Source organism: Bos grunniens, chromosome 2 (assembly GCF_055505025.1).
Source record: "Bos grunniens cultivar Pamir isolate PY7600 chromosome 2, Bosgru_T2T1.0, whole genome shotgun sequence".
Classification (NCBI taxonomy): Eukaryota; Metazoa; Chordata; class Mammalia; order Artiodactyla; family Bovidae; genus Bos; species Bos grunniens.
The window spans coordinates 120,128,515-120,143,657 of NC_141166.1; the positions used below are offsets into that span (position 1 = coordinate 120,128,515).

The 15,143-nt window shown below is 38.0% G+C and overlaps 1 long non-coding RNA gene across 1 annotated transcript in view; it reads left to right on the top strand.

Annotated features, from left to right (window-relative positions):
• LOC147378663 (uncharacterized) overlaps nucleotides 1–15,143 on the top strand; it is a 182,220-nt gene that overhangs the window by 327 nt on the left and 166,750 nt on the right. The window lies entirely within an intron of this gene.

The window sequence follows — 15,143 nt, forward strand, 5'->3', positions numbered from 1 at the left end:
GAAACACTCTGGGAGAGACTCTTCCACTTCTGCAGGGCCCAGAGTGCTAGCACATTTGCAGGGTGTTTTTTGCTTTTTGGGGGGTTGATTTCTTAAAAGTGTCAACATTATCTCTAAAGAGTTTTCAGTTGATTTTCTGGAAGAATGGGCAGACTTTTTTTAAAATTTCAGATTTCATGAAATGAGCACAAAATTTTCACTTTTCACACGGTAGGATTGTGTTTATGTATCTGTTTTTCTGGCTTCCTGAAAAAACAAAGAACATTTATATCTTAAATAGTTGATTTTCTTCTTACATGCACATATTTATGATCGTGCATTCCAAAAATAAGAATTAAACCTTGAGACAGTAGCCAAAAAACGGCATATGTATTTTAAGCAAATTGAGTGAATATTTTAGTAGAAACATCCTCATTTTTGCTGCTATTTATAGATTCTGAAATTTTATTTTAGTTTAATTTTAAGTAAATATACTTTGAAGCTTACAGAAAAATTATAAGAATAGCACAATGAATTTTATACCTTTAAGCAAGATTTCCTGAATTTAATGTTTTACCACATCTGCTTTATCATTTTCTCTCTTTCTCTCTCTTTGTCTCTGTCTCTCGTCTTCTCCCTCCATTCCCCTCCCACATACACTCTCATATACACACACATACATACAAGTTTGTAAGGAAGTTGTAAAAATGTCTCTTTACCTTTAAACATTTTAGTACTTATTTTCTAAAAACAAAGACATTCTCTTACATAACCACAACACAGTTAAAATCAGGAAATTATCATTGACAGAATACTGTGACCTAATCTACAGACCTTATGCAAATTTTGCCGATTTACCAGTCCTCAGTGGCAAGATGAAATCCTAGATCGCACATGGCTTTCAGTTGTCATGTCTCTTTCGTTTCCTTTACTCTGAAACAGTTCCTCAATGTTTTTGTTGTTTGGTCTTTTATTACGCCGACATTTTTGAAGCGTATGGGTCAGTTATTTTGTAGAATGCTCTTTGATTTGGATTTGTCTGATGTTTTGTTCTGATTAGATTCAAATCGTACGTGCATATTTGGTAGGAATACCACAAAAGTGGTGATGTGCTGTTTTCTCAAGGTACCTTTTCAGGAGACACAAGATGTCAATTTCATTGAGAAAGTCTTATGAAATAAATATCAGCTGAACTCAGCAGTCTACTCAGGGATCCAGTTGGTTTATGTTATGGTATAAGTATATTTTTATATTGTCATTAGTTGATAACAAGCAATTCATGCAGTGACACTTTCAGTAGCAACCTTACAGTGTACATTTGTTGACTATATTCCCGGTGTTCATTTCTCAAATTGTCCCCTTCACAACAGCCTTTAATCTTCACTTTAAGGTTGCACCTCAACCTGGGGAAATCAACTTCAGCCCCTCCCTCTACCAGAGCAGCATGTGATCAATGTTAAGCCAATAAAAGCATTGCATCTCTCTGGATTCAGTATTGTTTCAGGATGGGATGTGACCAAAACAGTCTAATTACAGTGGGATCTGGGGACTTTTGATGGGAATACTAGGGTAAGGATTCTGTTTCCTTCTGGAAAGTGTTCTGGGAATGTGAAATCTGGAACTGCTGGAGCCATTGTTTCTATAGGGGCCAATCTGAGACCAGAGCTGGCTGGTGGAGGAAGCAGTGGGACAAACTGAAGGGAACAGATGCGGTATTGACTTTATAAATGTCTAGATTAAGCCTGACCTGACATTTACTTTTGAGCTGTGTAGCTGCAGTTCTAAACCAAGATTTGTACCATCCACTGTGGTACAAGAAACAGATGATATTGTCATTAGGTTGTAAGAGATGATATTGTTAGTAGGCTATGACTAAGGCATTTAGTCCCTAAAGCCAAGGGTGATAAACATTTTGTGAGATAAAGAATAGTTGATAATAATAATAATGAGGAATTGTCCCAGCCAAAATGCCAATAGCAGTGCCATCTCTCCAACTGAGAAACATTTTTAGTTTTTTAGGTTTGGATAGAAATGTTCACTTATTTTGAACTGAAGATATTCTGCCTTGAAGGGGTACTATTAAGGGGTATGCACGGGTACCTCTGATCAGTGTGTCTATAACTACATCTGTTTTGAGTGTCAGGGCTCATTCCTTCCTAGCCATTAAATGTTTTTCATATTACTCTTGCTACTTGACCCAGAATTCTCTGCACTAAGTCTGCTATGTCTGGAGTGAGCCTTACTGCTGAGCTACAGTACTTTTCAACGTCTTCATCTCCTAATTGTATCTGCAAAGTCCACATGAGGAGACTTCTATCTTGATTTTTTGGTTTTGTATTCTAGCTTCTCTTCTTTCTGCATTGAACTCTATCCCCTTGGCTGGGAATCCTAGGCTCTTCCTAAGCCGACAAGGCAATACCTTCTTCCCAGAAACTGAAGTCCACTTACCAACAGGAAGCCAATAATTGGAGAACTGTTTTGACCAGGCCTCTCATGAGTACTGCATTTTGCCTGTCTCTCAAAAATGTTCACAGAAGACATTGCTGTAGCTATGCCAAACCACCAGCAGAGCTCCCTTGGGTAATGATGCCATCCTTGACTTACTGAGAGCTTGTCAACTCCTCTGAGTACTGGGATTTGGCCTCAAGCAGGAGGGCTGGCATCAACAACTCAGAGGACATGAGTCTGAGAAAACTCTGGGAGATAGTGAAGGACAGGGAAGCCTGGTGTTCTGCAGTCCATGGGGTTGCAGGGAGTTGGACACGAATTAGCGACTGAACAACAGGAGAGCTACCTCCCACCAGGAAGCCCAGCCCAGCAGCACATTTTATTCCTTTTCAGTTCAATTTCATCCTGCTTCTTCCATCTCTGTTCCACCATGCCTCATGTCTAAACCTCAAGGGTGATGACCAGTTTCTTGAGGAATTAACTAGGGCTTTCCACCTGCTCTAAGCCATACTCATCCTTCCTCAGAGAGAAGAGAAGCAGAGAGATTCTTGAGTGGTAAGGGATAGTGATAGTATATTAAACTATAGAATGGAGATTAAGATAGTTATCCAGGTAGAGAAATTTTTACTCAAAAACTGAGAGAAAAAAAAGAAATGATGCTTACTTGGTTGCCTATTACTACAATGAGCTTCTTATGTTGCTTTTGTCACTGAATGAAGGGTTGCTCAATATTTGGTAAGGAAGGATTGCTTTTAGTCTAAATTTTTTTCAACTTTATTGAGGTATAATTGACAAAATTATAAGATATTTCAGTTCAGTTCAGTTCAGTCGCTCAGTCGTGTCCAACTCCCCGCGACCCCATGAATCGCAGCACGCCAGACCTCCCTGTCCATCACCAACTCCCGGAGTTCGCTCAGACTCACATCCATTGAGTCAGTGATGCCATCCAGCCATCTCATCCTCTGTCATCTCCTTCTCCTCCTGTCCCCAATCCCTCCCAGCATCAGAGTCTTTTCCAATGAGTCAACTCTTTAGATGAGGTGGCCAAAGTACTGGAGTTTCAGCTTTAGCGTCATTCCTTCCAAAGAAATCCCAGGGCTGATCTCCTTCAGAATGGACTGGTTGGATCTCCTTGCAGTCCAAGGGACTCTCAAGAGTCTTCTCCAACACCACAGTTCAAAAGCATCAATTCTTCGGCTCTCAGCCTTCTTCACAGTCCAACTCTCACATCCATACATGACCACAGGAAAAACCATAGCCTTGACTAGACGGACCTTTGTTGGCAAAGTAAAGTCTCTGCTTTTGAATATGCTATCTAGGTTGGTCATAACTTTCCTTCCAAGGAGTAAGTGTCTTTTAATTTCATGGCTGCAGTCACCATCTGCAGTGATTTTGGAGCCCAGAAAAATAAAGCCTGCCACTGTTTCCACTGTTTCCCCATCTATTTCCCATGAAGTGATGGGACCAGATGCCATGATCTTAGTTTTCTGAATGTTGAGCTTTAAGCCAACTTTTTCACTCTCCTCTTTCACTTTCATCAAGAGGCTTTTGAGTTCCTCTTCACTTTCTGCCCTAAGGGTGGTGTCATCTGCATATCTGAGGTTACTGATATTTCTCCCAGCAATCTTGATTCCAGCTTGGGCTTCTTCCAGTCCAGCGTTTCTCATGATGTACTCTGCATAGAAGTTAAATAAGCAGAGTGACAATATACAGCCTTGACGTACTTCTTTTCCTATTTGGAACCAGTCATGTTTAGCATATACTATTTGATAATTTGATATAAATATACACTTATCAAAGGATTTCTCCCATCAAATTTATTAATATAACCATCACCTCATTTTTTTTTGGTGATATCATTTAAATTATACTCATAGAAAATTTCAGTTGTATACTGTAGTGTTAAACATAGGCACCGTTTTTCACTTTAGAACCTCAGATTTTGTTTGTTTGTTTGTTTGTTTAGTACCTCAGGTTTTATTCACCTTGTAACTCAAAGTTTGTACTTTTTGCCAACCTCTATTTCTTCCATTTCTTCCAGTAGTACCCCTTCAAGGGGTACTATTCAACTTTTCTACTTTGTTTTGATGACTTTTTTTTAAATTTCCACTTGTAAGTGAAACTATGTCTTTCTCTGCAATGTTTCACTTAGTATAATGCCCTTCAGGTTCATCTATGTTATTGCAAGTGACAGGATCTACTTTTAAGGCTATATAATATTCTATTGTATACCTATGCCACATTTTCCTTATCCATTCATCCGTCAATGGGTAGTTTGGTTGTTTCCATAACTTGGCTATTGTAAATAATGCTGTAATGAACACTGGAATAAAGCTTTTTAGATAATGTTTTTTTTTTTTTTTTTTTTCCTTTGGGTGTATACCCAAGGATGGAATTACTGGGTCATATGGTGATTCTGTTTTTAGCTTATTCAGGAAACCCCACACTGTTCCCACAGTGGCAATATTTTCCCACCAACAATGTACAAGGTTTCCCTTTTTATCATATCCCCACTTGCATTTGTTATCTCTTATCTTTTTCATAATAGCCACCCTGACAAGTATGAAATAATAGCTCACTGTGGTTTTGATTTGCATTTCCCTAATGATTAGTGATGTTCAGCACAATTTCATGTACCTGTTGGGCATTTGTATGTGTTTTTTGAAAAACAAATGTCTGTTCAGGTCACTTTTAAATTGTTTGTTTGTTTATTTATTTTGCTGTTAGGTTGTATGACTTCCTTGTATATTTTGGATATCAATTATTTATCAGGTATATGGTTTATAGATATTTTCTTCCATCTCATGCTGCTGCTACTGCTAAGTCGCTTCAGTCGTGTCTGACTCTCTGCGACCCCATAGATGGCAGCCCACTAGGCTCCCGTCCCTGGGATTCTCCAGGCAAGAGTACTGGAGTGGGTTGCCATTGCCTTCTCCATTCTCCTAAATTAATTGACCATATATGTGACATTTATTTTTAGATTCCCTGTTCTGTTCCATTGATCTTTGTGTTGGTTTTTATGCCAGTACCATCCTGTTTTGATTACTACAGTTTCGTAATATAGTTTGAAATCAGTAAGTGTGATGCTGGAGGCATTTTTTTTTTTCCAAAGGTATTTTGTCTACTCAGGGATTTTTGTGGTTCCAAAACAAATTTTACGATTTTTTTTTCTACTGCTATGAAAAAATGTCATTAACATTTTTATAGGGATTGCATTGATCCTCTGGATTGCTTTGGGTAATATCAACATTTTAACACTCTTAATCCTTCCAATCAGAGACATAAAATATCTTTCCAATTTTGTATGATTTCTTCAATATCTTTCATCAAAGTCTTAGAGTTTTTGGTGTATAGATCTTTTACCTCCTTAGTTAAATTTGTTCCTAAATATTTTATTCTTTTTGATGCTATTATTAATGGGATTTTAAAAAAATTTCTCTTTTTGATAGTTCGTTATTGGTGTACAGAAAAAAACATTTTTATATTGATTTTGTAGCCTGAAATTTTATTGAGTTTTTAAATTTTCTCTGGAGTCTTTGGGATTTTCTATACATAATATGATATTGGAGAAGGCAATGGCACCCCACTCCAGTACTCTTGCCTGGAAAATCCCATGGACGGAGGAGCCTGGCAGGCTGCAGTCCGTGGGGTCACTGGGAGTTGGACACGACTGGGCAACTTCATTTTTATTTTTCATTTTCATGCATTGGAGAAGGAAATGGCAACCCACTCCAGGGTTCTTGCCTGGAGAATCCCAGGGACAGGGGAGCCTGGTGGGCTGCCATCTATGGGGTCGCAGAGAGTCAGACACGACTGAAGCGACTTAGCAGCAGTAGCAGCAATATGATATCATCTGCAAATAGAGATAATTTTATATCTTCCTTTCCAATTTGTTTTTGTTTTTTCTTGCTTAAATTGTTCTGGCTAGTACTTCCACTACTGTTGAATAAAAATGGTGGAAGTGGACATCCTTGTTTTTTTCCTGATCTTAGAGGAAAAGCTTTCAGCCTTTCTCTGTTGAATATAATGTTAACTGTGGGCTTGTCATATAGGCTTTTATCATACTGACATATGATCCCTCTGCTGCTGCTGCTAAGTCACTTCAGTCGTGTCCAACTCTGTCCGAAGCCACAGACGGCAGCCCACCAGGCTCCTCAGTCCTTGGGATTCTCAAGGCAAGAATACTGGAGTATGATCCCTCTATATCCAGTTTATTGAGAATTTTTATCAGAAAAGTATTTGAATTTTATCAAATGAGTTTTCTGCATTTATTGAGATAATTGCATATATATCCAAGGAGACAATGGGGTAGTTCTGTGCCCATTAAGAACTATTTCTTTGTTTGCTAGTGTGGAACTTGTGAATATAAGCTCCACTGGCTATGAGAGCCAAGCAATCTGGAGGCATGTCTCCCTGGTGGCAGATGCAAAAGCTTGGGTTTCTTATGTATATATAAGCTCTTTCCAGGGCCATACTAGCAACTTGGTTTTATTGTCAGAGCAGAATGGAAGGAGAAGGCTAGAGATGTCTGCCAGTTTCCTCAGTCTCTGAGGATGATGCAGCCAAGCCTAAGATCTGTACTAAAGTTAGAAGCCTGACTCGCAGGCATCTGCTTTTAAGTTATGTGAGTAAATCCCTTTCAGGGAAAGACGGGAGATGAGCTGAGTTACTTCCTTTTCAATCCGGATGTCTTTTATTTATTTATTTTTTGCCTAATCATCTGGGCTTAAACCTCTACTATAATCTTGAATGTTCTAGAAGTTGTGAAAGAGGCCGTTTTTGTCTAATTCCTGATCTTAGGGGGAAAGATCTAGTCTTTTACCATTATGTGAAATGGCACAAGCTGAATGATCTTCACTGATAAGGTCTGACTGTCTCAACAGTTATACATTTATTTTTGTGAAGATTATTTGGGACCGAAACCTCTGGATTTCCAGTAATCTAATTTCCAGTGGTCAAACATTGTTGGGAGAGCTGAATTCTGGCTGCCAAAACAAGGGAGGTAGAAAGTTGTTTTAGCTCATCTAAAAAACTAAAATAAGGAGAAATTTAATTTGTGAACTGGGGGTACAAAGAGAGGCTGATTTCTTGCTTAGGTATTCCGTGTGAAAGCAACAAAATAAGAAAGGAGTAAAAAATAGTTACAGAACAATGTAATTTATTGTTGGAGAAAAAATTGGGTAATTCACTCAAAAACCTTATTTGCTTCCATCAAACTCGCATAATTTCTAGTCACTATTGCTGTAGTTAGATTCTCAAGAGATACAATAATGAAGACAGTTATGGTTGAATGCAACCTTTATTCCTAGCCAGAGCTTCCATCTGAAATCTTCTCCCACTTTTCTCCCAGGATGAGAGATATAGGTGTCTCTTTTATGAGAATCCTTTAAAATTACCACAAGAACTGAGTCTTGGCATCTAGAGTAGTCTTCTCTGTCTTTGGGGTAGAACCCTGGTCCCCTTAGCTAATAATAGAGGTACCCTGAAATAAAAGGCTGGATCACCAAAAGTTTCCCAAAAGAGAAGAAAACAATGCAAGATGTAATATTATTTTTCTATGATCCTTTAATTTCATCCATAAAATGTTCTATCTGTTTATACTGACAAAAAACAGGTGAATTCAAAAGATCATTTTGTGGTGGCCTTACTGTTTACTCTTATCATGGCATCATGCCTTGACTCATGACAGAAGCTTTGAGGCATTTGAAGTAGGGATACTGCTGAAGACTGCTTTGACACTAATTCTCGAAAAGGCGTGTGCTTAGTCGCCTAGTCGTGTCGGACTCTTTGTGACCCCATGGACCATAGCCCACCAGGCTCCTTTGTCCATGGAATTTTCCAGGCAAGAACCCTGGAGTGGTTGCCATTTTCTACTCCAAATTCTTGCAAAGCGTTTTGTGAAAAAATAATGCAGATTTTATTAATTTACTTTTAATATATTAATACTTAATAATGTAACCAGATCTAATAACTAATGATACCTAATGGACTTTAACTTCTTAGTAATAAACAGTTTTTAAAGCTAAAGGAATGTACTAAGAGTAGAATATATGACAAGCTAAGCTTTGATTAAAAGCTAGTGTGAAGTAAGGACCTCATTAATGAGGCCCTGCTTGGGGTGGGCCGGTCAGGGAGGACACTGCGTGGGAGTACCCAGCCCACCGGGAGACACTGAGGGCAATTTGAGTGCTGAGGGGCCTTCATAAGAGACAGAGTGCAGAGTGAAAAATGATATTTGGAGGGTGCCAAAGAAAACTTTCACTTTTTCATAAATTTGCCTACAGCTAAGTCTGCCCTGTTGACATCAAACTGGGCATCACCAATTTCTGAATCTTAAAACATATAAAAGTCAAAATGTTATGTATTAGCTAATTAATTTTTAAATAACACCATTTATTATTTTGGGACACTTTCTCAGATTGCATCAACCTATTACAGCAAGAAATGGTGAGCATTTATCACTTTTAATGATCCAAATGAGCACTCCCTGTACTTCCTATACTGGTCCACAGAGTTATTCAGAATAAGTGCTTGGGAATGAGATATTCTAAGGAACCCTCACTTTAAGTTGTTCATAGAACATCTTGGTTTGAGAAATAAGCCTTTAGAAATGTGGGATCTTTATAAAACAATTTCAGTGCCAATTATTATAAAACAATAATTCCTGGAGGTAGTATATTTTGGGGGCTTTAAGTGCATCAAAGAAGTGATATTGATCATGGAGGTAAACATAATCCTTAGAGCTCTATTCCTGAAGCCCCAAACTCTAACTGGATCAGGTTGTCATATATCTGAAGGCCCCAAAGAGTGAAAGACCAGGCTCCTGAGCATTGCCCCCAAAGTCTGAACTTACATTAAGACTGAAGGAGTTAAATATGATCACAGGAAATATATGTGGAAATGTAGTACTGTATGTGTATATGATTTGGAAGCAAGGAGGGAAGAAAAATGCAAAAAATTCCAGGTCTTGCATGACTTCAGAGCTTGAATGTTTTTTTTAAATCAAGTTAGAGCCATATCTTCAACCTATATTTCTCACATGCCCTTTGAGTCACTTGGGATCATGCCTAGGACATCAAGAACAAGTCATGGCAAATTTTCAACCACTGTACGTGATTGTCCTTCATTCCTATTTCCCCATACCCAAGATCAGAGGGTTATTTTTGTGCTACATTAAGATGAAGGATTGAGCCTGAGCTTTCCTCCATCTCCCACCCTCAGACTTCCCATTGTCATTCTTGATTTTGTTCCTCCAGGGGCAGTAAAGAGAGACCTGATTCACCTGGCTTGATTTATAATCCTTTGTTTCTCCTTCTCCTTGTAAAGGTCGAATGGAGGGGACAGAACTTGGGTTCTCTTTAAAAATCATACCTTTCCCCTCTCTCAACCCTCCTTTCCCTCCCAGCCCTTCCCCACAGTGATGGCAGTGTTGAATACTGGAAGGATTTGATTTTGGCACTGATCCGTAGATGCTCTTTCCCTTCTTAGACTAAGAAGGCTTCAAGACAAGCTCAGCAAGGCCATATCTCTATTACCATAGAAACTGGGAGGAGAAAACTGTTTCAGAAATTGAAACAGCAATTTTGGGGTGATATATTTTCCCTGAATTACGATTTCAGCAAGTCATAGTAGTCTTATGCTTTACAGGTGAGAAAATTGGAGTCTTGGCCAGGTTAAGAGACGTGCTTGAGGTCTCAAAACGGCATAGCTCAGGCTTCCTGACTGGATTAGTTCGCTTTCCACTATGCCATGGCTGCTACTTAGCAGTTTATTATTTCATGCCTTATTTATTTTTTCAAAAGGTTGTGACTAAGAGAATTTCCCCACCATAATTTATGAAGTTAGCTTGATTCAGGTTAAATATATGAAGTCTTGGAAACATTTCTCAACAGAAAAAGAAAAAAGAAAGAAAAAAAAGTGTAGATTAAGTATTATATATCAAAGACTATTTACAGTATTCAATAGATGCCACATGGTTGTTTTTATTAAATATAGGTTCAATTTAAAGATCTATAGGGATTTACTAAAAGAAAGGTGCTGTCTATCATTGGATTAGAAAAGAGCACTCCCACAAATACACAGTGAAATTTTGTATTCAGTTTATTTTGATCTTATCTTGGTTTGTCAAGTATAATACCTAAATGAACCACTTCCAGTAAATGCCTTGCAAAGAGTAACTCAGTCGTGTCCGACTCTCTGTGACCCCATGGACTATAGCCTACCACGCTCCTCCATCCATGAGATTTTCCAGGCAAGATACTGGAGTGGGTTGCCATTTCCTTCTCCAGAGGATCTTCCCAGCCCAGGGAAGGAACCCAGGTCTTCTGCATTGTAGGCAGATGCCTTACCATCTGAGCCACCAGGGAAGCCTTTCAAAGAGTAGAGTGTAACAAATGAAGGTGATGATTTAAAAAGTCCTCAGTGAGGTGGTTTTTGTACATGGCACCTGTGTATTTTGCCTCTCTTTACTCCTACAACTCACTTCTGCCTTCACTTACAGTTGCTTTCCGGAGAAGCAGAACCAATAAATATTCCCACTAATTGGTTTGTGTGTACCACTTTCTTTCCTCTCTTACCAACACTGTACCACCAATTCCTTTACAAAATTTTGCCACCCTAATAAGGCAAAATAAAATCTTATTTCAATTTGTGGCTTCCCAATTACTAACAGTGTGAGTTTATTTCTTGATAATAGTAATAATAGCCAATACTTATAAAGTATATACACCATGGTAATTATTTGCTAAATCACTTAAGTGAATTCTCTTCTGTGCTCCTGACAGTATCCCTGTGAGGTATGTTATCTGATTATATTTACAGATGAAACTAAGGCATAGATCGGTGACTTGGCCAAGGTCACATCTAGGAATAACAGTCTAGACTTAAATGTAGGTAACCTTAGTCTAGAGCCCCATGCTCTTTAGGGCTATGGGTTAAGCTGTCTTTTTTCCATATGTTTATTGTCCATTTGCACCTCTTCTTATGTGAGTAATCTACACATTTCTTTTTGTTTCTTTTATTTACATAGCTACTTGATGCAATTTTGTTTAATTTAAATCAGATTGATGTTTCTTGCTTGTTTCTACTGACTTGGACTTGCAGCAGATCAAAAGACCAACTTATAGTAGATCAACAGAAATAGCTTTAATGACTCAGAAATTCTCAGGCTTATGAAAGTATTATGTAACAAAATATTACTATTTAATATGTTTCATGCTTTGATAATGGAGAAATTTCTGGGTCTTCATTCTCAACATCCCCAAATAGTAATTTAGAAAATAATTATGATATTTAAAAAATGAATATTTAGTGGCAAGCCCTTCTTAAAACATTCTTAAATTAAGAACTTAAAAAACCCAACTATTTTTTTTCCAAGAAGATGTCATTGCTGAGAATATTTCAATCTCTGAGAATATTGCACAACTTTAATTGGCAAAAACCATTTGTACCAACCAAGTTAAACATCGTAAGAGAGACTTCCAAGCAGAATTGTCAATTAGTGATGCTGACTTCTTTTTTCTGTGTTGAAATAGTGAAGGTCACAGGTTCCAGTTAATATGATTTTGTTGTTTTACAAAGATGAATGCTAGAGACCAACTTCTACCCTCTCTTTCTCTTCTTTTTTTCTAGATTCATTTGTTTATTGGTTAGCAGAGTTTGCCTTTTAGCTAATCATTTTTTTTTTTTTAAAGAACACAGAGAAGTTCTCCTCTTGATTTCAGTAACATAAACCAACCAGAAATCACACACACACACCCCCACAACCTTGTATTTGAAACCAAGTGAGTATTTAAAATATTTTCTCAGTTGTTTGAGTCTAGTATTACATGACACTGATATTATGCTACAAAGGCAAGAAGTAGGATAAAACAATCATTAAAATAGTGGCTAACAATGGATATTTCTTTGGGAGTTCTTAGTTCACATCACTGCTATGATATTTCCAGAGTAACCTCCATGGATACAGGTGATATACCATGGAGTTGCTTGGCTGACATTTGGCCCCAACAGGTGATGGATCTCCCTTTCATCAGAATGATCATGCAGACATAGTTCCCTGGCCTCAGGCTGCACCCTTCCTTTTATCTATTCCAGCCTAGGATCTTCTCACCAGTGTGCTTCCTTTACTCTTGCTTCCTCAAAACCTTCTAATCCATTGCTCACTCTTTCACCATCTTTTAATACAGATTCTTTGGGAATAGGAGGGTAAAGATTGAAGAGAGGTGGAGAGAGTAAGGCTATACGCTTCAGAGGCAGCTGCTCTTCTCCTTCCTACCCTTGTCATCTCTCAGCTTCAGGGCTTATCTCAGATTGTTTGAATATTTCCCACCATTTCCCCAAACATACCCCTTCTTTTGTTCAGCTTCCTACCAAAAGACTGTGCCCCATAGGCTCTTATGAAATGCTTCAGAGTTCTTTTGAATACAGTGCAAATTTTACTACATAAATCTGCCTCTATCACTTATATCATCTTTATCTTTTCTTTTTTCTAAAATTTATTTTATTGAAGTATAGTTGCTTTAAAATGTTGTATTAATTTCTGCTGTACAGCAAAGTGATTCAGCTATGTGTGCACATGCACACACTTTTTTCTCATATTCTTGATCCAACCAGTCCATTCTAGAGGAGATCGGTCCTGGGTGTTCATTGGAAGGACTGATGCTAATGCTGAAACTCCAATACTTTGTCCACCTCATTCGAAGAGTTGACTCATTGGAAAAGACCCTGATGCTGGGAGGGATTGGGGGCAGGAGGAGAAGGGGACAACAGAGGATGAGATGGCTGGATGGCATCATCGACTCGATGGATGTGAGTCTGAGCGAACTCTGGGAGTTGGTGATGGACAGGGAGGCCTGGCGTGCTGTGATTCATGGGGTCACAGAGTCAGACACGACTGAGTGACTGAACTGACTGACTGACTTTTTTACTATGGTTTATAACAGGATGTTGAATAGAGTTCCCTGTGCGATATAGTAGGACCTTGTTTATCCATTCTATATATAATATTTTGCAACTGCTGATCCCAAACTCTCAATGCATTCCTCCCCCACCCCCACCCTGGCAACCACAAGTCTGTCCCCCATGTCTGTGAGTCTGTTTCTGTTTCATAGATCAGTTCATTTCTGTCATGTTTGAGACTCTGCATGTAAGTGACGTCATATGCGATTTGTCTTTATCTCTCTGACTTCGTGTTTCAGTGTTTCAGCTTTCTCTTTACATTGGAAGGCTTTCAGATGGAATCTTTCGTCTGTCACTCTTGCCACCACTCCTTGTTACTAAATGCACACACTTTCAGTTATTCATATGGCTACTCAAGCTTGAAGTCACTTATGATCCTGATTACAATTCCAGAGCTGGAAATGGAGTATGCAGAGGTGTGTTCTTACTTCTCCCCAGGACTTATGGCCTTCTTAGGGCCTTTTATGGCCAGATCTTGGGTTGCTCTGAAGCTCTGTAATGGTTTTGTTTATTTGTTTTGTTTTTAATTTTTTTAAACTTCACTTTTAAAGCTAGCCCTGTAGACTTGCCTTCCCCACCACTGTTTACCTTCTTTCACACATAAGCCTCCATTCTGCTCTGTACTGACAGTGTTCATGCTGAAATACTGAACAGTTCCCTACAGCAATATAAATGTATGTGTATATATTCTTTGTTCTCTTGACAAATCAATAACAACAAAATAGAGCAAAATTCTGATACATGTATCCATATACCCTTGACTTTGGTAATTTTTCTCTCCAGCAATAATAGCTCAATTGAGAAGAAATTCATTTGTTGAAAGTTATTGTTTTAAATTTAATTTAAATGAAAAGATAATATTTATTAATTAGGAACCAGATACATATGGCTTATCTTAATGCATAGCCAATAATTTTTGATACAATGAGATAGTGAAGTATTGTTGTAAGGAATTTCAAACCTTAACCTCATTCTTGTAACTGGCAATGAAATCCATTTTCTTTTTACTGCTGGTTTTTACTGGTAGGTTCTGTGGGTAGTTTGACTCTCTTGCTATAAAGAATCAAAAACTGAAAGAAAAAAAAAGAACTTAGAAAAGTTTAAAAAGAACTTTCTTCTTTCTTTGTAATTTCCCTGCAGAATCAACCAAGCAGGGAGCTGTCTTAACTTCATCTCCAGGGAGGAGTGGGGAAGAGCTGGACACAGTGTGAAGAAAAATGTCAGATAAAAATATATCAACAGGTTTTTTATTTGAGGTGAAAATGAAATCTAATGGAAAAATAGTGTATTTTTTAATACCTGTGAGTGGTGTCCTATAATGGGGTCTTTACCACTGCACCACCTGTGCAGCCATAGTAAGAATTGTAAGAAGCCAACAGAAAGAACTGAAAAATGGTCAAGACAGTAAATTTTACATTATTGTCTTCTACTGCAATAAAAAAATAGCGGAAGAAAAAAAAGGAATCAGTTAAAAAAAAAAAAAAGTGCGACAAGCCAGGAATTGTGATTTGATAAGAGAGTTTTAATTTCAGAAGATCACAAAGTCAGTATGAGAGGATATTCAAATAAAGAAGCTAATTAGTATGTGTTTAAGTTCTTCAATGTCAACTGTGAATAAGTTTGGATTTTACCCCTTTAGACCATGATAGCTTAATTAAAACAGCAGGAAGAGTCAAGCAAAGGAAAAAAAACCATAGAACTTGTGGCAGAGAATATTCTTGGAAACTGACACCCTCCACTGGCATCCTGTGCAATTT